General features: G+C 44.6%; 1 protein-coding gene across 1 annotated transcript in view; it reads right to left on the bottom strand.

Annotated features, from left to right (window-relative positions):
• AFF2 (ALF transcription elongation factor 2) overlaps window positions 1-16,644 on the bottom strand; it is a 535,022-nt gene that overhangs the window by 513,925 nt on the left and 4,453 nt on the right. The window contains exon 2 of the mRNA XM_085006501.1: window positions 10,631-10,683. The gene's annotated coding sequence lies outside the window, so the exon portion shown is untranslated. The remainder of the gene's footprint in view (window positions 1-10,630; window positions 10,684-16,644) is intronic.

Below are 16,644 nucleotides of genomic sequence, written 5' to 3'. Positions count from 1 at the left end.
TTAAACATGGGTGAGTTCCCTGGTGGTCTAGTGGTTAGGAGTCAGCGGTTTCACCACTGAGGTCTGGATTTGATCCCTAGTCTGGGAACTGAGATCCCACATCAAGCTACTACACGCTGAGGCCAAAAACAAACAAACAAACAAACAAAAAAGCATCGAGCTCATGTCCCCATCCTCCCTCTTTATCATTTCATCAGAAGCTTAGAAAATTCTGGAGAAAAGAGAGCAAGTTATAACAAAGGTCACTGTTTGGTCTTTTCTGAGTCTGCTCAGTTGGGGAGATGGCCACAGATACAAACATGGGACCCTGCACAGAGCAGGTCCTCAAAAATACGCATTAATTGATTGTGAGAAACTGATTGTGAGCAAAGGATGGAAAATGTCAAATGAGGAAATTCTACATGCCACACGCATGACTGGGTGGTCGCACGTGGCCCAGCATGCTTCTTGGGCCCCTGTATGTGTGCTCCACTGGCCCCTGTGGCATTTGTGATCTCTGAGGCCTCTGAGGCCTAACCCTAACCCTAACCCTAATTCCAGGTCCTTCTCCTTGAGGGCTTTGCTTCACGCCCTTGTCGTTCTCAGAATCACCCCAGAATGGCAATTAGGTTTTTTAGCAAATGTTTTTGGATGGAGACCGTGCTGTGTTTACATTACACATAACAGCTGAGTGGTCGCTAGGCTGCGGCCCCCAGTTTGACAGCTCTCTGTTTTGGTTATTTTGCTAGAATGCCATCGATGGCTGAGTTGTGTGTTCTGGGGTCCTGGATCAACTCATGATGGTGAAATGCTGGCATCATGGAGAGTCCGGCCATTTCCCCACAGCTTAGAAGTGATGCCTTTCAGAGCTTCAAAGAGGAACAGAATGCTCCCACCAGCTCGAAGTGCAGATACACACCTCTGCCAACTCCCCATTACAATTCTCTGTCTCTCAAATGGAGATGAAATGCAGTGCCAGAATGTGTCATCTGGCGTTGTGTTTTTGTAATGTGGACAAATGTCGACAAAATGCATGTGGAGGCTCGAAAATCTGACTATTTATGAATTAAAATTAAATTTCAGTTCTACCATAGGTAGAAGCCTTAATTGCTAAAGCTGGATTCACTGTGCTGCTATCAAAACAGCAGCACTCCCTTCCTGCCATCAGCAATTAGAAGGGGGAAAGAAGAAAGTGCCGTCCCTAAGAATCGGCTGTGCATACCAAGCCCGAGCTAGGGCCCTTCTGCACGCCACCCCACCCCTGTGGGCGCCACACACCACAGCTGGAAACAGCGCAAAGGGATGATTTCAGACTGTCTACACTGGAGGCGACTGTTACACTGCAATCCATCTTACAAATCCAGTCCCAATTCTGGCAGGGACAGACACCTTACATTCTGTCTGCGAAATGTCTGTGTGGCTCCCCGTGTCAGCCCGGATCAGTTTCTATCCCCCTCGAGCCACATAACTTCCCCTGGGGACCTTCAGACCCTTAGCCAGGAAGCGGAGGAAACCAGAATCCACTGGTAGGTATTTTTGGACTGCTATCATACACCGGGGAGTAAGCCCGTAAGCATGATAAATTTCAAATTTGTGCTGGTGGGCTGATTTTCATGATTTACATTCACATTTTCATATGAAAGTCTACCCCATATGCATGCGTATACGGTAGTTCCAATTAAGTGAATGAGATACAACAGGTGCAGAATTTATTTCATTGACAACGGCCCCCTCTCCAATGGGTCAGTTATACAGATAACACGGCCTCGCCATAAAAAGAATTTGCCTAGATGGGAGAAATAACCACTCTTGGAAAGCTGTTTCCAGGAGAGAGCCTCACAGTAACAGGAGAAGAACAGAGCTGGGGGCAAGTGTGCCCACACTCCTGTCCCAAGCATTTAGCCCTGCAATTGGCCGTGTCAGGTATACATGGTCAATCCTGCGGAACACTTGGCACAGAGAAACATCACCAACTCAAATGCACCAGACATTTCATCCTTAATATTATATCAAATACTGACTGCGAATCTTCTTTTCATCTCTTATGGACTCCCTAGCTTCACGATTGCCAATTCGAACATTTTCTCAAGCTGCCAATTCTATATCCCTCCTCAGTGGACAACTTCCCACTCTAATTGACTAGCAGGAGTTTTTTAGCCTTTTAACTTTCTTCTTATTCATCCTAGGATTCCTCTCTGCCTTACCCATCTTTTCCAGTATCCCCCTCTCTTTTTAAAAGCCTTCTCTCTAACTCTACACTCTCATTGTCTACTTATGCCTTAACTCTCTTCGTAGGTTTTTATGTTCTCAACACATTATTGAAATTTCTTTCGCTCATCGAACCTGACTCTGCCTGATCCAATGTGCTCTTCCTTATTGACCCCATGACAATGTTGACATACCCTGTTCCCTTCTAGAAGCTTTCCTTTCCAAGCCTTCGCACTTCCACCTCTTTTCTTTAGAAGCAAGAGGTTCTAAACTTAGAAATCAATGGTCAAGCTTCCAAGGGCTCTGGGAAACCTCTGTGCATTTGTGCCAAAGTGTGTTTGCATTGGGGCGAAAGGGCCCCAACTTTCATCAGATTTCAAAAGAGTCCATGCTCCTGCAGAAAATATTGAGAACTGCTGTTCTAGACGTCCTCCTTGGGCAAGTTCATCATCTCACAAGGCGGAAATGATTGCCTTCCAAATCTTAATCTTCTGCCTGACCTTCCTCCTAATCTTCGGTCCTTTAAGTCTAGCTGCCTCTCAGTGTTTCCCCAGGATGCAGTCGTACTAAGCATTAGCAAATATACCCTCTGCAGAACTCCAAACCAGCCAGCCTCACTTTACCAGCCTTCCTTGCCAGGGGCACATTTGGCAGCGCCCTCTTCAGGCGGGCCCAGCACTGGGTACAGGGCTTAGTAATGGGGTACTTGTATGTGGTTTTTGTTGACTTTTCAATGAGTACGCTCATCACACCAAGCCTCTATGCGAGCTGACAGCCAAACATCTTAATTCGACTATCAAGACCCTCATGCTTCACCTTATGCTTTTAGCATTATTACCCACTCATCCCCTCCAGTCCCATCAGACTGGTCTGCTCATGGCTGCCTGGGTATATACCATGTAATCCTTCCTTTGTATACTTGTTTGCCGTATTTTACTCACCTCGAATCTCTGCCTCCTCGAACATGTTTGATTGAGTCCTCTACTCTTTCAAATCCTCAGTCTAGCTCTACTTCTATGAAACATTCTCTGAGCAATCCAGTGTCATTAACCTCACCTTCTTATACAATCCTATAGCCCCTATTTTCTATACCACACCATCCGCCACTGGTCCACCTTTGTCTCTGACTCCTAATGCAGTGCCCTAGGACCGCGCTACTCCAAATGTGGTCCATCGACATCTATCAACAGCACAGATATCATTTGGAAAAGCTGGTTAGAAGTGCAGATGTGTACAACCAACTCTGGACCTACCACAAAAAGAATCTGCACAAAGTGTTAAAACATTAGAAAAGTTAAAAACAAGATCTTTAGATGAGTCTTACAAATGACAGAGGTTGGGAGGCACTGCCCTACACTACATATTTACGGTTGTTAAACTACCTTAGTTTCCGTCCTTGAATGTCCCTTGTCATTCACAATGTTTTGCTTTCCGGTCACGCTTTCTCCATTTTTGCTTCTTAGAAGCCTATCTGTCCTATGAAGGTGCTCCTATTTCTCCCCCTCCCCTCAAAAGTAACAACTCGCTTCTGAGAATTACTTTGGTGCTTTACTATTATTACTCATTTGCCACACGTATCTTTGTATTAAAGGGTGTTTTGTGTACAGAGATATAAACCCTTCTGCTAGATAATAAGCTCTTTGAGGACAAGTAAGGATTTTGTTCATCTCTATGTCCTTGACAGTTCCTGGCACAGTTCCTGACCCTTAGCAATTAATAATAAATGATTGTTGAATGAATGAATGAATGAATGAATGAATAATTTCATCATAAATCCATTTGAGTTGTGGAGTTCACTTGACAAAATGTGATAGATAATTGACCATGGGTCATGCTGTTCATAATTGCAATGTTTTTATTTTTCAAGCCAAATATTAATTATCTAAGCTAGTCATGCTGTTTCTTAATGACTTTTAAACCTGTACCACCACAAATACAAGACTGCATGAATTTTTAACACTCTCCAAATAGTTCATAATTAAACACCAAGTGATTCAACTCACTGAGTCAATCAATGCCTTTGTTTATAGCTTGCTTTTCAGTGCTGAAGAGACAACCAAGACATTTGTAAAAGCTAATAACCAAACCACAGAAAACAAAGTCGGAGGGTCAAAAAATACAAAACAGTATCTCACTACCAAATCTGGGTCTGGATGACTGGTAATGAAAGGGAAAAATTCAGTCGCCACTCAAGTTAATCAATACACTGACTCATCTACTCGACAAATTCGAGATGAGTCAGAGGCCTTTTTGTCTCAATGTTTATGACTCATGTCTCTTGATCTCTATGGACCTAATCACAGAAACTAAATGTAAAGGGGGAAACTAAATGATCCAAATCCAATCTTTTAGCAGTGTATGAGTAAAAAAAAGAGAGAGACTTTTTGAATCAGAAGTCACCTTCTTTTAGAGGCCTAGCAATTTAAAACTTATTTCTCCAGTTACAAATGACCCAAACCATCTGCAGAAGAGATACCAGTTTGTAACCAGTTTCTGCTTCTGTCATAAACCACACCGCAGTTTCTTTTCGACATCAAAGCGATGTTGCCTTAAATTAGAAAGTGATTCTATTCCCTCAAGATGTTTTGAAAGTATTTTGTTTACTGGCTGTCACCATTCTGGGAGATGGTTTATCTGCAAGTCTGACTTTGGGCAGAAAACTACAATACCTGGTTATGCAAACGTCAAAGTTCTCTAGAACCCATAGGTTGACTGCTGTAGATTCTTCATTGCTAACACACACAGATTCCACTAGTTCAGCTAGTAAAGAGAAAAGCCAAAGAAGCCAGGGGTATCTTTGTTAAGAACTGGACTTTACAAACTAAGAGGAAGTAGTAGAGCGTGGTGACTAAAAACCAGGTGTTGAAATTAGACTGCTATGGATGCAAATCTTGACGTGTTCTCTTAATGTTTGGGTGACACTGGGTAAGTTTCTGGTCTGTGAGGTAGGGATGCTACTAGCGCCTGCAGGATTAAGAGAGGAAGTGTGTATCCGTACCTTTGCCCTTAGGGAGTTCTCCAAATAGGGGCTCCTAATCGTTAGCTGTTTGACTGGCTCCATTTATGACCCTGCCTTACCCGTGCTCACTGCTGGTAAATGACCTTCACTCGAACCCTACTCTCCCTCTAGACCTCCACCCAACTCCCCTAGCCATACCTCTAACCCTTAACCCCAGGAAGATGAAGAAAGGTACCTGAAGAAAAGCCTAGGGCGTCTAGTGTGACGCTTGCGTCCCAAATACATTCTGCAGAAGCTAATCCCACCAGTTCTTAGGCAAGAAAAGATAGGGCGAATAATTTTGGAAAGTTTGGTATACTATTTACCCCTTCGAAATTCATCATGAATCTTTGTATTTAGAGAATTGGACAAACCAAGTTAAACAGAACACTGTTTAACTCTGAACGAGAAGATGTTTTTGTCTTCTGGAAACACCAGCATAGTGGAAAGTGGGGTGGGTAAACTAGACTTGGTCAAGTGTATATTTCTTACTGAGTGGAGCAGTCAGGAGGCCAAGAACCATGTACAACCCCCCAATCCCAATAGTCTGTGCTATTATTAGGGGCCGGTCCCCAACATTGCCAGTCACTGTGGCAAAGGGACAAGAGAGTTCTAGAGGGTATGACATCGGCAACTAAGTGCTCAACCCAGAAGTGGTGTGTGTCACTTCCACTAACTACATTGCTTCACACAACCATAAAGAAGCTGGGAAGTGCCATCCTCACACCCACATGTGAGGGGGAGAAGTGGAAACATTTGGTGAACAGTATTAATGACTACCACACTGAACCTCAACGTTGCCGTCTGTAAAATGGGAAGAGAACAAACCTCCCATGAAGATCAAATGAAACAAAAATGTATTGTAAAGTGGAACGTTCTCTGCGCCTCTAAAAGATCATTATCACGGTGGTTCATGGGGTCTCAGCTTTGAGATCAAGATGAGAACATGAGCCACACATGAACTGCATGGAAGGGTAGGAAGCTAGGATGCTGACAAACAGAACAGGATTAATAAGAATGGGGGCCTGATAAGACAAAGCCCTGGATAATAACCAAGGAAATGGCAGCAGCAAAAATTGTCTAAAAAAATCACGAGGAAGAAATTTGCTCGAAAAAAGTAAGCTTCAGGTACTGTGTCCAAAAGACCACATTTTGAACATGAATATATCTCAATTAATAATATTTTACCATAATTGCTCACTGAATTCAACTACAAAGGAAATCCTGTTTTTATTCAGGAATATAATCTTCATAGGCAATTCTTCCTGGCAGACACTAGATGCTATTTCCATTTACAAAAAGTATCATCTATCCTTCTTTCTTCCTCACAGTGAAATTATATAACAAAAGCCTTTCAAGAGTGAGTGCATGTGTGACACCTACTTTTTTTACACCTACTTTCTTACTTTTTTACACTTTAGAGCAGATTTCAATAGCCTGGATTCAGGAAATGCTATGGTTCTGTTCCATTTGTCATCATGCATTCTTCCCCTAACAAACTCTGCATCTGCCTGAAAATGACATCTATTTAAGGAACAATCTTTACTAAAATACTGATTATGACGGATGCATCAAGAGCAAGTAGAGTGGATTTTCCCCTAGAAACTTGGAAAATCTTATAATCATGATCCGTGTGTTAATATATCCACATGTAGTTTTTTTTTTTCAATGATGCCTTAATTGTTCCAATTGAAAAGGATACTCCTGATCTTCTTGGGCCCTTCAGGGGCTGTCAAATGCCTACATGTGCAGCATCATAGAGTTTGAACCTGAACAGGCCCTTTAGCCCTGCTCGTTGGTACAGGCCAGGACCACAAACAATTATATGGACCATAAGGGGATCGATGCATAGGGAAGAGGCAAAGATGGAAAGGACATGTAGAAAGCAGTGCCGAGGGCAGTGTAAAATCCCCACGAGATGCAAAAAGCAATACAGGAGCCCCCTCAGTCAGAATTTCAGTTCAAAGGAGACTTGACAAAGTAGTTTGTAGATGGCTGTTTCTGTCAAAGCACCAAACTCCAGAGGAACATTAGTTATCAAGTGGGAAAGGTTAAGGGTGTCTTGGAGAAGCCTCCAAATTTAGTCCCCCCACCAAAAGCTGAAGTGTGGTCAGTATAAATCTCAAGAATATCTTGGGCAAAACAAGAGTACACAGCACCTTACAAAGGCAAAAAATTACAAAGGCTGGCATCCCATTAAAAATGATCAGACATGCAAAAGAGAAAAATACCACCTATAATGAGGAGAGAAGTCAACCAATCGAAACTGACCCAGGATGAACACAGAGGACAGATTTAGGAGATCAGGACATTAAAACTGTATTCCATGTGCTCAAGAAGCCGGAGGAAAGACTGGAAGACTGAACCTGTGAAATAGAGGCACAGAACATATGAAAAAGATCCAAATTGAATGTCTAGAAATGAAAGTACTCATGTCTGAAATGAAGCATATACCACGGATTAGGACTAACAGCATCTAAGACATTGAATGAGAAAAGAGTAACAAATCTGTTACACAAAGAAGTAAGAGTCATCAAAAATAAAACACTGAGAGGAGAAAGAAGCTCCCCCTGAGCAAACAGAACATCGATGAGCTGTAAGATAACTTCAAGCTGCCTAATATCTGGGTCCTTGGAGTCCCCAAAGGAGAAGAGAGAGGGGCAGAAAAAATTTTTGATGAATCAATCACCCAAAATTTCCAATTTTGACGAAAAGTATAAACCGACGTATCCAAGAAAAGGGCTGTTGAGTTATCTAGGTGAAATTTAATTATAGTTTAAATTAGAGTCAGAGCAGCACAGGTGGTTTGGAACTGGTTCGATTCTGGACTTGTTTTGAGGGTAAAGCCAATAGGATTCCTTGGTGTTTTGGATTTGGATTGTGTGAATGGATTCAAAGATCATTCCAGCATTTTTGGAGGATCCCTTCCAGAAGAACTGGAAGGCTGAAATATAGCAAATGACTTTCATTTGAAAGGAATCCAGTCGGAATAGGAACCATCAGCTCAGACCTGAGCCAATGATTTTTCAGCTTTCGGACGTAGAAACCTATTTCTGTGTTAGTTTTTACTGCTAGCCTTTGGTAACCAGAACACCAATAAGCAGTTAGGATGAAAATTACTCACAAAGTATTTCTAGGGACACGCCAAGCTCAAACTTCCAAAATGGATCCTTTGTTTCTTTTTCTTTTTAAGGCCGCACCTGCGGCATATGGGAGTTCCCAGGCTAGGGGCCGATTTGGAGCTGCAGCTGCCAGCCTACACCACAGCCATGGCATATGTTGCACCAGATCCAAGCCACATCTGTGACCTATGCTGCAGCTTGAGGCAACACCAGATTCTTAAACCACGGAGCAGGGCCAGGGATTCACACCCAAGTTCTCATGGATACTAGATGGGTTCTTAACCCACTGAGCCACAACAGGAACTCCAGCATAATATTTCCAAGGTTTGCACTATGTATTTTCTTTCTTTTAGGGGCTACACCCACAGCATACGGAAGTTCCCAGGCTAGGGGTCTAATAGGAGCTGCAGCTTCTGGCCTACGCCACAGCCATGGCAACACCAGATAGGAGACGCATCTGTAACCTACACCACAGCTTACAGTAAGGCTGGATCCTTAACCCACTGAGCGAGGCCTGGGATCAAACCCACGTCCTCATGGATACTAGTCGGGTCCATAATGTGCTGAGCCACAACGGGAACTCCCCGAAATGGTTCTTGAATGGGAATCTCTAGAACCTATTCCTCTAACCAGGCTCCCAGCCCACTTGCAGGCAGAATGGATTCTCATCAGAGACGCAGTTATCTAAGCATCCAAATGTTTTAGTTTGCCATTTCATAATTGCAGCTCCTTTCTTAGAGAGGACAAGAGAATGCTGTGTACATGTCAGCTGCCGGCAGCCTATCAGAACGCAGTGTCCAGGGCTTCTTTTGCTGATACCTGTTGGCTTCCCAACATCATTTACAACCCTGGAACATTCTATATTTCCAGGTCTCACCTGGATGTGTCCAGGAACTCATGTGTCACCTGCCCGAATAGTAGGAACAGAGGAATGGCAGGAGTCATTTCTTCTTTTAGGTGAATTAACTTCATAATAGGACTCAGATATGACTGAGGAATCAAAAAATTAAGCATCATGATATTTCACTGGCAATATATTTATTAAATGGACAACATGACTGCCATATTTCTTATCATGAAAAGAAAATATGAAAAACAGCAACCTGATTTTTTTTTTTTTTTGCTAATGAATGAAAAGGACATTTTAAAGGCAAAAGGCCACACTTTTGCTATTTGGAAGTCTCCCTACTGTGCTGGATTGAGGGCCTCTGCTTTGAAAAGTCTTCTGGGTCCTTCCCTATAAACCCACTGGAAGAGTAGGGGACCAGACAGCATTCTGCTTTATAGTGAGTGTAGGCTGCTCTGTGGAAAGGGACCAGCATCGTAACATGAATATAAATACTAACATGAACAGAAATTTCATGAAGACCTGGCAGGCATGGGCTAGAAGCAGGGGGTAGAGGATGGAAGTGGCGTGGCTGTGGTAAAGGGAGATTCGCAGAGGAGAAAACCAAAGACTGATCAGAATCCTTGCTTTACAGAGGCTCGCACTCCAGGGGAGAAAACAGGCACACAGAAAACCAGAGTATGAGAGGGACCCTGGCACCCGGGGTTCCTTTTAGGATGTACCGTCGTGACCACTCAGGGTTGGTCCAGCTCAGAGTGTTTGCTCAGAAGTCTACGAGTCAGTCCTCACCCTCTGACTTTTTAGGTTGGGAGTGATAGACAGCAGAGGCCTATCTCTATCTGGAAGTTACCACTGTCTGACGCTGTCAGGCCCAGGTCTGTCCCAAGAAGGCCCAGAGGCCGTTCTGGCGAAAAGGGGAGTAGGCAGAAAAGAGACATGGATCCGTTGGCTTCAGTGAAGGAAACGGTGCAAATTCCCACCCAAACCAATATGCAGACTGAAGTGAAACTTTTCTTGGGTCTGAAAGAGTTTCATAACCATCCTGAGGATGTATTTCATTTTCATGCCCTGTTTGCATGCTTCATGGCTTCCTAGTTCTACTAAAAGCAGAAGTGCTAAAGTATTTTAACGAAGTTTCTTCTTATGGTACTGAAAGCCAGGTGTTAACAGTCAACCACATGGCAGGAAGAGGACGCAGACATTCCTAAGAGACTGGAACCTTCCCTCAGGGAGCAGCCACATGACCTGGCCGTGACCTGCATATGTGCCTCTTCCTACACTCTGCTCTGGATGTATGGGGGCGATGCCTGTAGGAATCCCGAAGCACGCTGCAGCGAAGGGCAGACTGAGTCTCCACAAGGAAGTTGAGAAAACTGCAACACCGAGACAGGCTTTGTCCCCAGCAGAGCCACAGGGGACACCACTCTTGGGCCAAGTTGATTCCCAACACAGAGAAGACAGGTCACTGTTACTTACCTCACCTTCTGCAGAGGCTGTCGTGTTCACTCACCCCACTGTCACACGCTGACCTGAAATTAATTAGAAAACAGGGCTGTTCAATCGGGAGCTACAAGCGACCAGGGTTCTGTAAGACGCTGGAATTCAGGTGTTCACGACTCCGTCATTCACAAACCACTCCATCCTTCCACCCTCAAGACCGAGCGCGAAGGATGTAGGAGAGGATAGAAGGGAGCCTGGGGCAGGTTTTTGCCTAGGTAGGGAAACTCAGCTTTTGGCTCATATTCACCAGCCGGGACCAATGGACACAGGAGTGAGGAGTGGAGTTTCCAGGAAAGAGGCTGGCACATTCAAGAAACCACACGCGGGGTCTGGACGTTTCCAAGAACCATGAGGGAGCAGCTGAAAGCTTTTATCTGTTTGGCCACACCCACGGCACGTGGCAGGTCCCAGGCCAGGGACCAAACCTTCATCACAGCAGCGACCTGAGCCGCTACAGTGACAACACTGGCTCCTCAACGTGCTGTGCCACAAGGGAACTCCTGAAAGGTTTTTAATAGGGAGAGTTACACGGTTGTGTTTTGGTTTTGTTTTTTAGGAGGGATGGATTGAAGGTGGTATCACTAGAGTCAGGAAGGCCAGGGGGCAGAGTCCAGGTGAGCCATGATGGAACCCTGAACGAAGGCAGCAGGGTGGGGATCTATTCGCTCATCTAACATCCACTGCACACTAGGTTCTGGTCCTGATCCTGGCGGCAACCCTAGCGCGCAGGTGGAAAAACATCACCTCTGCGTGAGGCACAAATCACGGGGGGGTGGGGGGGAGAAAGAGGTGATGATGCCATTTCTCCTATCGTGCCTTGAGGATGACTTTTGTGTCCAGGAAACCGCTCCCACTGGACCATGAGCAACTAGCGAGCAAGTTCAAGGTCTTCTTTGGCTTGACACCTGTGAGAGTAGCACGAGTAGTGGCAGGAACCTAGCATGGGCTCAGTAAGTGTTAACTGGGAAACTGCTTATTGTGCCATTAGGAGAATTAATGAAATAATCTTCATAACTCACCGGAAAATAGGTTCATTGGACAAAAGACACTTTGCCAACCCAAGTCACTTTTGGATTGTCCCTCCATTCCGACCTTACGGACCTCAACCATTTATATGGGGAAAGACCCTCTTTAAACCTCTGCGACCCCTCCTCTGTTACTCACGCTCAAAGCAGCACGTTCCCCCTCATCCCCACCAGGCGCGTCTCACTCCTGTAATTTGACAACCATTCGTACTTGAATAATATCTCCTTCCTCCTGGAAGGCTCTGAGCTCCTTGAGAGCAGGGCCAATTTCAGTTTCTGCTCACCACTGCATTCCCAGCAGCTAGCACAGAGGCTGGCACAGAGTAGACACTCAATAAATATTTACCAAACGAATGAATAAATGAACAGATGGATGAAAGACCAATTAATCCAACTGGAGAAGCTGCACAAAAACTTCCTGCACATTTGAGTTGGGCCTTGAAGAAGAGGAGACTCTTCCAGAGTGGGACGGTGGTGTGGGTGAGAGGAGGGGCCGGGGCATTCTTGTAAGAACGACTAGAACAGGCGAAGGCCCCCAAAGGCAGCCCTGCACAGAAGGTTCAGGGAACAGTGAGTGGTTGGCTGTGGTTGGCACACAGGATGTGTGCAGGCTGGTGGTGGGCCACGAAACTGGAGAAGTGGAGACCGCGCAGTGGAGGGACATGAAAGCAACAACAGCAACTTCCATTTACGGACAGCCTAGCAGGAAGGCTCTCGACACGCATCATTTCTCCAACTCAAAATAACCCGGGACAGCGGTTCAGCAAGTGCCATCCCGGGACCATCGGCACCAGCATCACCTGGGAACTTAGGAGAAATGTAGGTTCGCGAGTCCATCCCAGACCCACAGAATCCACCGCTCTGCGGGTGCTGCCCAGGACTCTTTCAGCAAGCCCTCCGGGGGATTCTAGTGCACCCTACAGTGTGAGAAACACTGCCCTGTAGGTTAGGAATTCTTACCCTGAGTTTTACAGGCATAAAAACTAAATTCAGAGAGGTGCCGTCACTGACATAAGGTCACCCAGCCAGTGACACTTTTAAGAGGAGGACTGGCGTGATCACATTTGTATTTCCAGAACTTTCATTCTGGCAACATAGAGGGAGGGTTGGAGGCGAATTCTCAGGCAAGAGAAGCGATTAGGAGGCTCCTGGCATAGAGATTATGAGCACATCTGAGAAAACTGTGGCACAACCTATTTTTCTAGTCCTGCTCACTCTGAAAATGGTGAATGACAGTATCTCCTGAGACAAATCAGAAATGGTCATTCTGACTTATATATCATTTCTCGCCAGTGTAAAAGCACAAAAATCTGGGTGGCCTAAGGGACATGATTCCTACCTGGTGACCTCATGCATTCACCTCTTGTAACTTGGAAATGCTGGCTCTCTTCAGTCTGGAACTGGCTTCTCTCATCTTTTCTCTCCTTTTGATTTGAACCTGTGGAGCACCGAGTTTTATCGGCCCTCGGATCATGGCCCAATGTCATTGGTCTGCACAAGGCCCTTCTCTTGTGCAATTTATGTATTCACTCCCAATCTCATTTCCCTTTGGCCTCATGGGTAACCACTCTAACATGCACGAGGTGTATCCTTCGGCTTGTGTGTGTTCTTATTAAATATGTAGTCATCTCATATGCATACATTTTACCTTCTGTGTTGCATCATACGTGGCATGCTGTTTTGCACTTCTTCTACTCTACACTGGTTAGACTCATCTGATCTGCTACTTACTGCTGCATGGCATTCCAAGGACTACTGACTCACACCATATCCTGCCTGTCCACTCCCCCGGGGGCAGACACACAGACCATCTCCAACTCACCCCCACCGCTGTGACTGTCACTGTGGCCATGAACATCCTTGCTAGTGTCTCCCATGGACCTGTTGAGCTGCACAATCCAGGAACTGCATTGATGAGTCATGGATTATGTGTTCAATTTGACCACTGCCATCCAATATGGTTTACCCAGTCTCCACTCCTGCCAGTAGTACATGAATGCTCCTCGATCCTACATCTTCTTCAGCATCTGGCATTTTCCACTTTTCAAAGCCTACCTTTCCATTGGGTGAGCTCCCTGCTGTCATTAGTGAGTTTGAGCATCTCTTCAATTACTTTCTAGCTCTCTGGTTCCTCTCTGTCCTCTGTCTCCACATTCTCCACCCAGTAAAACGAGTCTCCCTCTAAGTTGATGACTCCCAACTTTCCAGCCCTGGTCCTTTCCTGAAATTCCATGATGGCCTTTCAAAATACACTCTTGCCTTTCTCGTAGAACATCTCAACTAGAACAGATCTAGTTTAGAGCTTTCAGTTCCCTCGTCCCCCTAGCACCAAAATATTACATGCCTGGTCTTTCTCATACGAGCAAATGGCACCACCATCCACTCAGTTTCTCAAGATAGAAGTCTAGGAATCACCTTCGTTACTTTTGGTCTTTCGAGCCCCCACAGCTAATCCATCAGCAAGTCTACATGGTGCTGCTTCCAAATTATATCCTGAATCCATCTATTTCTCTTGATCTCTGCTCTGGCCCCTAGAATATACTGTATTTCTGTTTGCATTGAGTGTATACACTTTTCAATAGGTAATTGTTTCATCTATTCATTACTCTATGTATTACCTGCACCCCGTATTACAGTGTCAGTTCCAAGAGGGTAACAACCGCGTCTGTCCTGGTTACCACTGTGTCCCCGGGACCCAGCACAGTGCCTGTTATTCATTAAATATTTACTGAATAAATGGTTTCTTTCTTTTTGGCTCAACTCTCTAGGAAGCTGAGCAGCCAAACACCAATTACAATGTGAAGATACAGACCACATCTAAGAACTGCTCCTTAATACTTTAAGTTCCATATTGCTTAGCATAGTATCCAGAACATAAAGCATCCATAATAAATAGCTTTGGAATTAATGCACCTATACAGTACTTCGAATATGTTAGAAATGGCTTTTGTGTGAGTACATGGCCTTGGACATACATAGAGCTTGGTGAGATTGTTGCTTACATCATGATCAGTGTTCATTTAAAGTATTACAATTAGCCCAGATTACAAAAGCTTCTGGAAGACCACACCCCTGAAGACAGCAGGCTTCTGAAATCACTGGAGAAGAGAGATGGCTCTATCGACGATGGGTTTGGTTGACCACCAAACTCAGTTCTTTCTTTGGCAGATTTGCTTTGCATATAAGCAAAAGCTAATTTCAGACTAGAGAGTGCCATTCAGAAAGAGGAGGCATTCTGCTCTGGGGGTGAAGGAAGATGAGGCAAAGTAGAGACAGTGAGTCGAGACAGAACTCACCACAGAGCTCCTAAAGATAGGGTTCTCAAATACCGGTATGCTTCAGAATCACTTGGGGGTAAATAGGTTAAGAGGCAGATTCCCAGGCCTGATCACAAGTAGTACTTTGAAGGCCTAGGAGTGAGCTTCGGTATCTTCATTTTATCAAGCACACTAGGGGACTGAACCACACTTTGAGCACACTCACACTAGAGAGGGACTGACCCAAGCAATAGTTTGGAACAAAGAGTAAAGATCTGTATCATAATGAATGGGCTGGCTTTAACAATGAATAGACACTCAGCTTCAGACAAATAGAAAAGGATAGGGAATGGTCCACAGATAAGGATATGCTTCCTGAAGCCAAGAACCAGTGAATCTTCTAGATCCAGGGGCAAGGGGAGTGACGACAAGGACAGTGAATATCATGCAGCTTGACAGCTTAGGGCTTTGATGGGCTCTTCTTCTAAATCTGATCAGAAGCTTCTTCTTCCAAATGCAATTATTCTGTTCCTTAATTTGAAAAGGACCTGATACATTGTTTTGCACAAAACAGGCACTCCACCAGGCTCTGAGTTACTAAATTGAGCACAGGACTTTATTAACTAAATAAAAGGCCCTTATATAGCCCTTTCCTTGAGAAGATGGTAATCTACTCAGAGGGATAAAATGTGTAAATGAAACTCCAGAATGTTTTCAAAATGATAATGAATCCTGTTTGTAATGGGCAACAAACTAATATCTCAAGTCCCAAAGAGGCAGACAGGAAGATAGCAGAGAGGGAGCAGAGTGGGCAAGATTTCTTAGAAAACATCAGTCTTGAGCTGGGTCTTGACAGAAGCAATGGTAACTTCAGCAGCTTATACAACACAAATGTAACACAAGAGGTATAACTGACAAAGAGAAGGAAGGAAAGAGAAGAGCAAAAGCAAAGCATAAGACCAAGGATGACACCTTCGTTCCCACTGATGTTCGGAGACTGACACGGGTATGAGCAGGAGTTCAAGAGAACTTTTTTCTAATATCTGTGTAATATTGTCTTTAAACCATCTTGACTCCACTTCTGAGCCGACATGCTTGGAACAGTAAACTATCCAAACTCAGTCAACCTCGGGGACTCTACCACTTGAGATTAAAGAAAAAATCCCAGGGACTCAGGTACCACAAAAGTTTTGAGCGGGACTCTAGGTCATGACACTGGCATTTCCTGGGACAAAACTTGTCCCAGTCCCCGGGGGCCCTTCAGTGTGATGGCTGTGTCTTGGGACCCTACTCTTCAGCAAGGCAGCTTCGTATTCAGCCCTTTCACCTGCTCCTGTAGACGTTCTTCCCGGAGTTCTTCCCACATCCCAGCCCTGCCAGCAAGGTGGTCCAGGGCATACTTCTGATTTCAAACGGTACGAATCCCCGAGGCAAGGGATGGCTACACCAGACGATGCACTTAAAATTGGGGAGGCAGTAGGACATTTAGAGAAGACAAAATGATGTGTGTTTCTATATCTATATGCACACATGCACATAAATATATATTCACATTCTTGCTTCCTTCATAATTAAAGCAATGAAATTCCTAGTCATGGAACTCAGCTGGGCCCTCCAAATACTTGCCAGAAGCTTTTTAAAGGTTTCGTGAGGCAAACTGCATTTATAAAATAAAACGTTGACCACATTCATTCGCTCCTATTTTATA

This window comes from Sus scrofa, chromosome X (assembly GCF_054392235.1).
Source record: "Sus scrofa isolate SSC_HxYL_T2T_F1_AM1 chromosome X, Sscrofa_HxYL_maternal_Yorkshire_Landrace_v2.0, whole genome shotgun sequence".
NCBI classification, from domain to species: Eukaryota; Metazoa; Chordata; class Mammalia; order Artiodactyla; family Suidae; genus Sus; species Sus scrofa.
Note: the sequence above shows the minus strand (reverse complement) of the source record. Positions and strands in the feature narration are given on the sequence as shown.